We start from the raw sequence: 10,313 nt of genomic DNA on the forward strand, positions 1-10,313 counted from the left end.
CTCTCTCTCTCTCTCTCTCTTGTTACATATTTTTTCTTTCTCATTAGTCTTGCAACTTTTTTTTCTTTTCATCCACCAGATGTCGCTGCGCTGTGTGTGTGTTCTTCAATTTTTCTTTCCTTTTTTCTTTCTCTTTTCTTTTTCTTTTTTTGCTCCCAAATCTGCAAAATTCGTCCACGCATACACTGGGAAAACTTCATATTATTTTTTTCATGAAGCATTTTTCTATTTCAATATTTCTTTATCTATAATTATCATTTGTTTTTATCTATGCAGTTGTATTAATTCATCTATACTTCCCTTAGCTATTGATCAAATATTCATCCATATAACCATTTCTTTATTTCATCTCTCGTTATTATTCACACTACTTTATTTTCCCGTTATGATCTGCTAAAAAGTAATTAAAATAAAGTACATCATTCACTTAAACATTTATCTAACTGATGGTAATGAGTAACACATCCATTTACCCATCTATGTATCATATTTCTTGTGTTATTCCTGTGTTCCGTCAGGGTGTGCATTCCTTCCTCACACAAGCAGGCAAGGAAGGAAGCAGGCGACAAGCGGCGGGCAGTGTGCGTCCCTCGGTGTGTGACAGTCACAAGTGGGGAAGTAATACACTCAGACTCTACTTTCTTCTTAAATGCTCCTCCACGCCCACCGCCGCCTCAAACACCAGCGCCGCCTCCTGTAACCACTACAACTTCGTAATTAAGCGGCTTGTCACGGAAATTATAAACAGCAGACTTTTTCTGTTTTGTTTTATTTATTTATTTTTCACGTCCTATGAGTTTGACTGTTTTACTGTTATGGTTGTTCACTGTTTGTATTTAGAGAAGAGTGAAATAAATAAACAAAAAATTAGATGAGTGAATGAATGAATGAATGAATGATATTAATATTTGTATGGAAAAAAAGAGAATAAAAGGTTAGGTTTATATTTTTAGGTTACATAATATTTATTCAAGAGACTGTATAGTAAAAAAATTCGAGTCTGAAAAATTTTACATTGATTATAAGGAGAACTGTCTAATAGTGATGGAGTTAAGAGCGATACGTGGATCAGTGAGTGAGTGAGTGAGTGAGTGAGTGAGTGAGTGAGTGAGTGAGTGAGTAAATAACCAAGTACAGACATGAGTGCTATTTCTAATGTAAGAAAACAACAAAAGGCCGAAAAAACAACAACAAAGCAATAAACTAGACCCACTGAAGGCACCTGCACTCCCCAATAAAAACCACTGCTCCCCCCCCCAAAAAAAAAAAAAGAAATAAATAAAAATAGAGTACTCAAAAATTTATGAGGAGAATGAGTGAATGAGAAAAAGGGAACAGTGATGACAAATATAAGAAAAAAAAAAAAAAACTAGTATACCGATCTCTACAAACGCACAAAAAGGACACCAACATCTTAACATAATTTTTACCAACACCAGAATTTCCTTCAAGGTCAGTGAATATTATCATCTCATAGACACACACACACACACACACACACACACACACACACACACACACACACATGGACACGGACACGCAAACACCACAATTATGCAGAGCTCCCCTCCAAAGCTCCTTCAGGCACGGTCAATAATATCCCGGCATGTGGAGGATGCAAAAATTATCCTTATCATTTTTTTCAGGAGCGCTCAATTAGACGTCCGTGTCCCTGGAGAGGCGGGAGGCGGCTGGAGGAGCTGCTGTGAGCTTAGTAAGTTGGTGGGGGTATTGAATTGAAGTAAATATGAGGGTAGAGTGAATACTTTTTTTTTAATAATGGATATCGAAAACAGAGGAAGATACGATGAGGAATAGAGAGCACACGGAGAATCAAGGAAGGTTAGGTGATGGTGGTGGTGAATTAAAGTAAATATTAGTGAAGTACTTTTTATCTATATAGAGTAAAAAAAGGCACAGTAAAGAATTTATCTATTTACTAGACTTAAGAGTACAAGAAGGAACAAGAGGAAGACATAATAGAATATCCGTCTTTTCTTCTTTTTGTGTGTGTTTGTGTGTGTGTGTGTGTGTGTGTGTGTGTGTGTGTGTGTGTATGTGAGTGGCAAAACTGAACCATAAAAAAAAAAAATCTCACGTGGAAGAAATGTAGTAAGGAGTAAAAAAAAGACCAAGGGACAGTCACCTGCTACTGTTATGAAGGCAAAGACCAACATTTGTATCAGCACAGTGGCGAGACGTGTGGTGTGATGGCAGCTGTTACATAGGGCAGTGAATAGTAATTAAGTTGTTGGATATAGGGCAGGAGAAAAGTGACAGGTGTTAGTGACAATACAGATGATAATAAAAACCCTAATAACATTAATGGTAGTAGCGGTAATGTATGGTAGCGGTTATGGTGTCTGGAGGTGGTGCAGGAGGAACGCTACAAATGAAGGCGGTCGTGTGTGTGGTGTTCCTAATGGTAGCACTGATGGTGGTAGCGGTGGTGGCAGTAAGGATGATAAAAATGTTGGTGGTCGTGTGTGATGGTCGTTGCGGTAGAGGTGATGGCGCAGCTGCAATGGTGGTAGTAGTAGTGGTAGTAGTGGTAGAAGTGGTGATGGTGGTGGCGGTGAGAGCAATGGCTGGTTGTGGGGACATGATGGTTTTCTTTTATTTCCCCTACTCGCTAAAGACTTGCAGGAGGAGGAGGAGGAGGAGGAGGAGGAGGAGGAGGAGGAGGAGGAGGAGGAGAATAGAAAAATAATAAGAAAAAAGGGTGGAAAAAAATGAGTAATAAACGAGAAGTAATTACGGTCTTTTTAAGGAGCGCCGAATCGAGTGCGCGTGTGTTTGTTTTTTGCGGCGACCCACGCGAAGAATTTCCAGCTAAAACTTTACTCATCGGGCAAGTAGTTAATGACTGTAATTATGTATGCATCCCCCTCCCCATCTCTCTCTCTCTCTCTCTCTCTCTCTCTCTCTCTCTCTCTCTCTCTCTCTCTCTCTCTCTCTCTCTCTCTCTCTCTCTCTCTCTCTCTCTCTCTCTCTCTCTCTCTCTGAAGCAGGAGAAACATCAGGTCCGTTTTCTTCCTTCCTGCAATAAAAAAAAAAAAACGTACAGCCCACAATCCACCACCGCCACACCGCACATTTTCTCTCCTTTCTGCCACAATTAACGCCGCGCCTGAGGCAGGAGAGAGGAAGTGAGAGAGAGATAGAGAGAGGGAAGGAGGGAGAGGCAGAGGAGAGATGATGGTTCACCGCCTTGTTCCGTCGTTTTCTTCCTCCTCTTCTTTCCTTCCCTTCCGTTTCCCTTTTCCTCATGGCTTGCTCTTCTCTCTTCTTCCCTTCCTTTCCTTCCGTCTGTTCATTAGTATCAGGTCTCTACTCCCTACTACTACTACTACTACTACTACTACTACTATTACTTTTATCAGTGAGCGTCTTGAAATAAAGGAAAGGCTCTTATTACATCGTCCCAGGAAGCTTCACGGTTCGACACCTTCACTGGGGAAATGTCTCCTCGTGAAAGTCTGCCGCAGGTGTTGGTGGTGGTGGTGATGATGATGGCTGTGTGATGCATTAATCTGGGGATGATGGAGGCTTGTCAGCAGCTTGATTGACTTCTAAATGTGCTTTTTTCAGGTTTTTTTTTATTTTTATTTTTTTTATTTCTTCCAGCACCATCACGCAACTTTTGAATTTCTCTCTCTCTTTTCTTGTCGTATTTTTAGCACCTATGGTCAAGTTTTGGAAACTTTTTTTTTCCTTTACAAGTATCAACAGACGACTTTTGGTTTTGTTACTTGTTTTTTTTTTTTTTTTCATTCTACCATTAGGTCCTCCGGTGTCAAGATTCTACTTATGATTGTTTTCCTACTTTTTCCTTTACAGTTGTTACTTCAAACGATTTACTGATAGGCATTTTTTTTATTTTTCTATGTATCTTTTTGTACAAACAATAAACTTCTAGATATTTTCTCCCTTCCTTAGTTTTGCAGTTCTTTTGCATGCATTCTCCCTTCATTCTACAGTTCCTCCGGCGCTATGACGGAGAGGGTCATCCAAGCAAGAACAAAGAAGGACGAGTGTAGCGTTGAGAAATACTTAGATGAAATAACATTTAGAAAATTTGTAATGGGATTGACGAATAAGACAGATATCTTGTTGACTTTTCTGGATTTTCATAAACATACATCCTCTACCCTCCCAAATATCATGAGCCGCGATACCTCCTGCATTCACATTCTTTAAATAAACGTTTTCGCGTCTTAGCTCGATATCTTTTTTAACAAGGAGCATTGGCAGTTATGTAGTATTTGTATCTCTTTCAGTGCCATTTATTCCGTATTTTCTTAATCACAAACTACTAGAACTAATTTATTTTGTCCTGCATCTTCTTAGATCATTAAACCGGCCAGAAAAAGTAAAAATCTTTTCTTTTGATCTTTGTTTTAATTTTGATGGGCTGCTGTAAATGTTCTGTACAACATTCCTAGTATTCTGAATTGCTGTACATCGGAGAAAATTTATCAAGTGGATTCTCATGACTCCAGAAATCGTTTAACAAGGACTTAACACTGTCAAGGAGAAAACACCTATTGGAAACCTGACTAATCGTCTCTATAGCCTTAGTAAAATCTGTGATGAGGGAACAAAGCGTTTAAGAATCTTAGAAGCAATACATTCAGAGACAGCAGAGCGCACCACTCCAATACACACAAGGTCAGGATTAACTTGATAACGAGGAGGGAGTGGCAGGAGGAAAGAGAGGATGAATAGAAAGGCGCTCGCTCTCCGTTTGTCATCCTCCCTTTCATCTTCCTGGTCCGGGACAATTGGTCGGCGAGGGAGAGAAGATAGATGGTGATGGGGCGCTATTCCTCCAAGATCTTGCTCCTCGGTTTGTCGGGAAGCAGCCAAGTGGAACCCGACGAGTCATCCATCACAGTCCGACACTCAACACCACACACTCTGCCTAACACAACCCTCTCATGCACTATATCACACACTCCAGCCAACACCACTCACTGCAGCTCACTTCAGCCCACACCACACATTCATGCACAGCGCCACACACTCCAGTCAACACCACACATTGCAACAAACACCATAAACTCCTATCAGTATCAGTCTCACACACTTTATACAACACCAAACATGCAATCAACACCACACACATACACTTCTGCGAACACCAGCTTTTCATACACAACACCAGCCATCCATGCACAATACAACAAACACACCAACAAGCACAACATCACAGAGCGGCTGCAACTTTCAACTTTCACGGAACACACAAAGAAAAATTAATCAGTTCTTGCAATCGAAAACCGAAAACAGCAAAAAACTGATTAGAATAAAAAATAAAAGCACGAAATTTCAGAGGAATGTGCATTAAAAAAAAAAAAAGAGAAGAAAATATGCTCCAAATGAACTGAACAAGGCATGCAAAAGTACCAACACGAGATAAAAATTAATAAGCTTAAACAAGACTCACTTATTGACGATAACCTTATTAACAAGAAAGAAAAAAAAAATCTTTAGCGCCAAATTAAGGCTTAAGAAAAATAAATAAGAAAAACCAGCAGACTAAAGGTATCTATTAAACGAGCCAGGAAGACAAACACGCAAGAATAAATCACAATTAAAGCAAATGTAATCCCACACAAACTCGCTCCACATAAGTAACAAATCGTGTTTTAGGGACGCTAATTGAAGGCTTGTTAACACGCCAGGGAGCCAAAGTGAGGGAGCACGCCGAGGCATCTAAAGAAAGAACCCGACCAAAGAACAACTGTCTGACGGAGGAACACCTGAACAACTAACTGTATGACGGAGGAACACCTGAACAACTAACTGGCTGACTGCGGAACACCTGCACAATTAACTTTATGACGGAGGAGACCTGAACAATTAACTGCTTGACTGCGGAACACCTGAACACTTGCCTGACTGCGGAACACCTGAACACCTGCCTGACTGCAGAACACCTGAACACCTGCCTGACTGCGGAACACCTGAACACCTGCTTGACTGCGGAACACCTAAACACCTGAACACCTGCCTGACTGCGGAACACCTGAACACCTGCTTGACTGCGGAACACCTGAACACCTGCCTGACTGCGGAACACCTGAACACCTGCCTGACTGCGGAACACCTGAACACCTGCCTGACTGCGGAACACCTGAACACCTGCTTGACTGCGGAACACCTGAACACCTGCCTGACGAAGGAACACCTGAACACCTGCTTGACTGCGGAACACCTGAACACCTGCCCGACTGCGGAACGCCTGAACACCTGATTCACTGCGGAACACCTGAACACCTGCCTGACGAAGGAACACCTGAACACTTGCCTGACTGCGGAACACCTGAACACCTGCCTGACTGCAGAACACCTGAACACCTGCCTGACTGCGGAACACCTGAACACCTGCTTGACTGCGGAACACCTAAACACCTGATTCACTGCGGAACACCTGAACACCTGCCTGACGAAGGAACACCTGAACTCAAACAGGAACACAAAGAAACACAAGAAATAAATCAGCAGACCAGTTAGCCTTCAATAAAATGGGATAATACAAACGAAGGCTCCTCCCCACCCACCCACCACCCTCCTACTATTCCCGTAAGTAAAATAAAGCATCGCAAGGTAATTCACGTAATGAAGATATGAGTCAGGGAAATTACCTAAATCATGTCAGATGAGGAGAAGCAAGGGAGAGGAAGAGGAGGAGAGGTAAGGAGAGAGAGAGAGAGAGAGAGAGAGAGAGAGAGAGAGAGAGAGAGAGAGAGAGAGAGAGAGAGAGAGAGAGAATGGATAGGTAAGTGGAGTTCTTCGGGATATTAATGAGGAATATGGGTAATCGGAGAATGTGTGGTGTTCGTAATGGTGCTACTGAACTCTCTCTCTCTCTCTCTGTGTGTGTGTGTGTGTGTGTGTGTGTGTGTGTGTGTGTAGCTGATAGAGGACATTACGAGCGCCAGCCTTTCCACCTGCAGCAATCTGTCTCCCTGGCAATCCTCAGCACGACGGGAGATTCGAGGTAAAGAAGCGTTCATGTCTCCAAATGAGTCACTTACACGCGGCGCACGAGCCAAAAATGACACCAAATTGTTATAATTCCACCCCCGCGGCACTGCATCACCTCCCTTCCCTCTCCCCCACTCTCCCCTTCCTCACCCCCACCTCACCACTACACACATCCAATGCATCACCTCCCCTCTCCCTCCCTCTCTCCTCTTCACACACATACTTACACTCCGTCAGCTGCATTTCCCCTTTCTATCCCTCACTGTGCTGTCTCTCCATCTGTCTGTGTTTATCTGTTTATTTGTCTGTTTCTATATGTGTTTGTTCGTCTGTCTGTCACTTTATCCATGTCTTTTTTCCCTCACTCCCTGTATCTGCTTGTTCGCCTGTCTCTGTATCTCTGTCAGTCTGTCTGTTCGTCTGTATGTCTCTCTGTATTTGTGTCTTTGTGTGTCTTTTTCTGTCTATTTGTCTTTGAAAGAAGTCAAGAAAGGAGAAAGAGAGGAAGGGTATATTAGAAGGATGGGAAGGGAAGGAGGGGTAAAAATGGGAGTTGATGAAAGGATGGAGGAAAGGAAGAGAAAAGAAAAGGAGAAAAAAAAGGGAATTAATGGCAGGATGGGTTAAGAAAAGGAAGGAAGAATGACAGAATAGGGCCTCGGTGAATAATAAAAGGATGGGAGAAGATAAGGTTCAGAAAGAAAATGGAGTAAAGGCAGTAAAAAAGGAAGGAAAGAGATGAAGGTAAAAATAGATAGAGGAGGAGGAGGAGGAGGAGGAGGAGGAGGAGGAGGAGGAGGAGGAGGAGGAGGAGGTGAGGGCAGCAGTACTCTCACTTGGGCTGCACCTCTCATCACCACTGTTACCAAGACCACCACTGTGACCAGATCTCATTTATTTACTTTTTTGAGAGTATAATTACAAGTCAATGTCCTGGATGCAAGTTTCTCTCTCTCTCTCTCTCTCTCTCTCTCTCTCTCTCTCTCTCTCTCTCTCTCTCTCTCTCTCTCTCTCTGTTTTCTCCATTGTGTCTTTGATCTCATGTAAACAAAACAAAAGGTAGAGCAACGGGACATTTTTTTCCCTCTTATCTTAATGCACAATAGTGATGTAAAGCCTCATACTTTTCGTCGTGAGCTTCTCCAGTCTCTGAAAAAAGATCCGGAGACTATTACTTCCCCTCATCACCATAATTAAACCCGTCGCCTTAAAGAGACTACTTAAAAGCTTCGAAAACTACATACAGAAAATGAAAAAAAAGCATCTTCCTCATTCTTGCTTCCCTAAAAAAAGTTGAAGAGAGAAAAAAAAATCCTTATCGCGTTGGCCAAGTGATAAAGACAAGTGTTTTGAGTTTCCTAATACGCTTTGATCCTCTTGAACTAGTGATTAAAAAGTGGAAGTAAGAGGATAAAATAGAGTTGTGGAGTTCACTTTGTTACTCGTCATACCTTACAAACACTCTCCTTGATATTCTTGTAGTTGTAAGGAGGATAAGAAATAGAGCGAGGCAAAATTTCATTGTTTTAGAGTGCAGGGAAGAGAGGATACGTCCCACATAACTTATGGAACTGGGAAGTGGTGAATATGAGATGAGATGAAGCAAAAGAAAGAGGACCCCAAGGAACATCACCAAGGAAACAGGATGGAGGTGGAAATGACATGTGATGGAGTAAGAAAGAGAGATTTATAGATACGAAGAAACATTACCGAGGGAATCGCAGTTAGGTTGGTGTGGAACGTGAAGCAAGAGTGAGAGAAGATTTAAACGTACAGAAAACGATTATACAAATGGAGACCAAATAGCGACAGACCTCGAAGTCGTTAATGGACTGTTTGTTTGGGCACTTTTTCTGAGAAGGTAATATTTTTGTTTTTCTCAATGGACCCTTTCTTTTGGTAGTTTTTCCTTACATCATTGTATTTCCTTAAGGTTTTGTAGCCGTAGACCAGTGCCCCTCTTATACAAAAAATAATAATGATAATAATAATGACAATAAGTAAATAAGTAAATAGATACAAAATAAGTAAATAAAAAAAATGTAAAGAAAACTCCATTAACTACACAAAAGAAGTGATATGATAGCTTACAACTCTTCACGACTCAGGAACAACAACCTGAACAACGTAAAAATACTAAATAAAACATGAACGAAAAAAAAAAATACACTAAAACAACGAGCAAAACAAGAGAAATCCTTAACCCTCTCACTGCTCCATGGCACATCTTTCCTTGATCAATAACTACTCAGACATGTTTATTTATTTCTAGTTTTATAGCCACACCAAAAGCCTCCACTGGCTAGAAATTGTAAAACCTGTTCTTCATATCAGTTTATTTCTTGTAGAACCAAGAAGAAAGGAAACATATGAGTAAGAAGAAAGAATGTAACAAGAATGAAGAAATGAAGGAAGTAAGAAGTAGAAAGAAAATATCAAACATGTACAAGTAAGAAGAATGTAACAAGAATGTACAAAAAATAAAGAAAGAAGTTAGAAGTAGAAAAAAAAATATATATATATATGAGGGATTTCTTCTTGGTTCTCTGGGTGTAACAGAGATAACACACATTTCATTTAGTGTTGTAAATTGTTGAACTATATCGTAACTTAAACTCTTCATTACATTGACGCGTTTCCATATTCATTCTACTTACTATACAGTGATTTTAAACAGCTTCAGAAACTTATGTTGGGATTGAAATAGTGAAGACTCTAGCCATTAATTTCCTGATCCTCATAGAACCCTTCCTAATGTCAATAAAATCGTCAAACTTTACACAAATCTCAAGGTAAAAATGCGTCACGGTACTGAAAGGCGTTAAGATACTGACAAAACAAAGACTACAGCTCTGCATCTACATCAACAGTACATCCAGTAGAACGATCCTCACTACAACACCAAAAGAGTCCTTAGGGAGACACACGAACGTACATTGATGATAAATGAAGACTCATTCATGTTTTTTTTTTCCTCCAGGTGTTCTTACTATTTGTCTCATTCAATCATATACACTGCAGTCTGCTGGCCAATCTCCTCTTACTCCTCATCCTTCAACTCCTCCTTGTCTACTTCACAATCCTTATCTAATGTCTCCATCTTCCTGTCCTTGTCTTCCCGTCCATTTTCTCTGTCTCTGTCTCTCTCTCTCTCTCTCTCTCTCTCTCTCTCTCTCTCTCTCTCTCTCTCTCTCTCTCTCTCTCGTTCGTTTAACAACTCTGTTTTTACTATTTCACTACCCTCCTCTTTTCTTCATCTTTCTTCTTCCTTTTTCTTGTCCTCTTTTCTCTTCTTTCTACATTTCTATTCTTTCCCGGAT

General features: G+C 40.9%; 1 protein-coding gene across 3 annotated transcripts in view; it reads right to left on the minus strand.

Moving 5' to 3' along the window:
- LOC123519916 overlaps window positions 1-10,313 on the minus strand; it is a 116,796-nt gene that overhangs the window by 41,002 nt on the left and 65,481 nt on the right. The window lies entirely within an intron of this gene.

Source organism: Portunus trituberculatus, chromosome 46 (genome assembly GCF_017591435.1).
Source record: "Portunus trituberculatus isolate SZX2019 chromosome 46, ASM1759143v1, whole genome shotgun sequence".
Taxonomy (NCBI): Eukaryota; Metazoa; Arthropoda; class Malacostraca; order Decapoda; family Portunidae; genus Portunus; species Portunus trituberculatus.